The 3,104-nt window shown below is 36.5% G+C and overlaps 1 protein-coding gene across 6 annotated transcripts in view; it reads left to right on the top strand.

Annotated features, from left to right (window-relative positions):
* The first annotated feature begins 783 nt into the window (after positions 1-783).
* LOC128687617 (polyadenylate-binding protein 2) overlaps positions 784-3,104 on the top strand; it is a 102,255-nt gene continuing 99,934 nt past the window's right edge. For all 6 annotated transcript variants that reach the window (XR_011391869.1, XR_011391870.1, XM_053775168.2 and 3 more), the window contains exon 1: positions 784-916. The gene's annotated coding sequence lies outside the window, so the exon portion shown is untranslated. The remainder of the gene's footprint in view (positions 917-3,104) is intronic.

Raw genomic sequence — 3,104 nt, 5'->3', positions numbered from 1 at the left:
GGAGGGCCCGGGTTCGATTCCCGGCGGGTGGAAACATTCGACACGTTTCCTTACACCTGTTGTCCTGTTCACCTAGCAGCAAATAGGTACCTGGGTGTTAGTCGACTGGTGTGGGTCGCATCCTGGGGGACAAGATTAAGGACCCCAATGGAAATAAGTTAGACAGTCCTCGATGACGCACTGACTTTCTTGGGTTATCCTGGGTGGCTAACCCTCCGGGGTTAAAAATCCGAACGAAATCTTATCTTATCTTATCTTATCTTATCTACAGCAGTTCATGGTCGACTGTATCGAAAGCTTTACGTAAATCAATGAAAATGCCCAGCGGGACTTCTTTCTTTCTTTTCGAGCTACGTAGTTATTTGTATATTCCAGTTATTTGCGGGTTATTTGTGTATACCAGTCACAGCACTGTGCCTTTTTATTCTTTATTTACTATGTATATAATTATAGCAGAAATAATATAACCATGAATTATAACATGAGAGTAACCATGTAGTGCGGATATGTGCAGTTGCTGTATTAATATATTGCATTTTATAATTATTAATGACATTTCGATTTTCATTGATATTTTTTAAATATTTGAATTGCCATAAATTTAAAAAAAAAAACTTTTGTTTAGGGATGATTTAGCTAAAGTATGTTGGTTAATAGGATATATCGCATATATATTTATCTACTTAGTTATTTAACACATTCAAAATGTTACATATTATGATATATAACAGAAAGTTTATATATCTAAAAAAAAAATGTAAAATCAATATGTATATAAGATGGTGCGGCAAGGTTTGTAAACAGTGTTGGCGGTGGCGGCGGCGGGAGTTATTATTTACCCGGGAATATCTGCATCATCCTCCTCACCACTGAAGTATTTCCCTCACCCACTGCACTGCGAGTTGTTCAACATCATGTAGGTTATTTGAGAACCGCTTTGTGCATGTAAATTTAAAGAGAATATAGTTTGTTGCAGCTACTGTTTTTCAAACCCTAAGATGCATTTTCCTTAGGTCTAAATGAGAATATTTTTCTTCAGACTTTCCATGAGAGTATATTTTTCCAAACCAGTGATAGCAGTACCTCTTGAAAGAATATTTTCCTCATAAACAGATATTTAGGCCTCAAAATATTTTCCTCTGGCATGTGTTCAATAGGAAACTTTTACTTAGGCTTCCTACATAATATTTAACGTGTACTGTTGTTTTGTATAGTAAATTATGTAGAATTTACCGTATGACCCTTGTGGGGCAATAATTATAATAATAATAATAATATAAAATTTAACCTAGAATAACTCAGCCAAGTAAAAAAAAAATGACATTTCTATTGAGGTTCTTGTGTTACAAAATCAAGAATAGTGTAGCACTGCTGTAGGCCTTCTGGCCCCTTTTAAGCCAGTAGGCCTACCTACACCCACTATATACCCATCTAACCTATATTTAAAGCATCCCAAAGTTCTCACTTCAATGATGCTGCTTAGAGTTGATTCCACTCATCTACAACTCCATTACTGAGCCAGTACTGGAGTTTACCATAGTCCCGATAACCTTTCTAAATCTAAGTTGGTTCAACTTGAATCCATTACTGCAAGTCCTGCCTTGGTTAGATACTTTCAGTACATTTACATTGCTTTTATTCAGTACATTATTTACATTGCTTTTATTAATTTCGATTTTCGATTTGTACCCATCGATATCCCCCTAATTGTATGCCTTTGTAGGGAGTGCAGCAATCAGTGCCTTTAGCTTATCTTTCGGTGAGATATTTTATTTTGGTAATTTTTGAAGTAAGGTTCATGTCAGAGTTGTAATAATTTATTCCATAAAATGTTAAGCATTTGGTCAGTTTTGGCAGAAAAATACGTGTTGTGCAAGTGGTGAGAAGCGTAACCAAATTATTGAAACCCAGCATAACCCAGCCGTAAATACCTAACATAGCCCAACTTGGGCATTGGTAGATCTGCAAATGGCACATCTGTATGTTTACTGCGATTGGCCAGGCATGTAACTACTCAATAGTAATCATTGATTGACTCAGAGATGCTGCATTCTACCAAAAATGAAGGTTTTGTTTTTGTATGAGTATAGATAGCTTGCTTAGACAGAAATTTTAACCCCTTTCACTGCCTCAACCCCTTAAATTAAAAGGGCTGGCTGTCATGATTTAAAAAATCTTTCTGAAGGAAATTATGAAAAAAAATATGAAATTTATTGGAAAGATTATGGAATTGAGCAGACACAAAGTTGGTGGTCTGGGCACAATTTATGCATCGGCAGTTTTGCCTACTTTGAATCCTATTTTAAGTTGGTTCCATTGCTCGTTGTGACCAAACTCTTAGCTATTTTTCTGGTGTACCTTCATTTCTATTGATTTGGCATAAGAAACTGGCCATTTAACTTTCTGTCAGAACTACCCTATAAGAAAAGATTTTGTTTGAGTTTTTAACACTGGAGGGTTAGCCACCTAGGATAACCCAAGAAAGTCGATGCATCATTGAAAACTGTCTGTCTTATTTCCATTGGGGTCCCTAACTCTTGTCCCCTTAGGATGCAACCCACACTAGTCAACAGAACAAGTGTAACGACACTTAGCGTGTGAGACCTAGCAAGCCACGGGACACCATATAAAGTGCACAGAAGTTGTCATTTTGGCCAATTTTACACAAAATTCAACAAATTCTAATTTAAAAATAAACCAAAGTAAACACTTTATGCATTCCAACTGCTAAGCAACCTATTCTCTCCATTTTGAACCTGTCATCACAAAAAACTGATGTTTTACCCTGTTTCTGGGATACAATATAAACCAGAATGATTGATCATCATCTAGGCCATCCCAATAATTAAACCCATAAAACAGACTGGGAAGGGTAGGGGATACTTTACCCTTCCTCAAGAAGATTGTGAAAAATTGAATATTTCCTCTGCTTTGAGCCCTTGAAATGTCAAAAACTAAATATTTTTTCTGCTTTTGAGCCCTATTTCAAGTTACAGGGAAACCTCTCATTAACTGACTAATTGGGGGAAGGGGGTGTATGATAATACTGATTACCTGCAACTCTCCAACATATCTCCACTGCCTCCAGTCTCCTCACTGTAGTG

Source organism: Cherax quadricarinatus, chromosome 11 (assembly GCF_038502225.1).
Source record: "Cherax quadricarinatus isolate ZL_2023a chromosome 11, ASM3850222v1, whole genome shotgun sequence".
Taxonomy (NCBI): domain Eukaryota; kingdom Metazoa; phylum Arthropoda; class Malacostraca; order Decapoda; family Parastacidae; genus Cherax; species Cherax quadricarinatus.
This window is presented reverse-complemented; position numbering and strand designations above follow the sequence as displayed.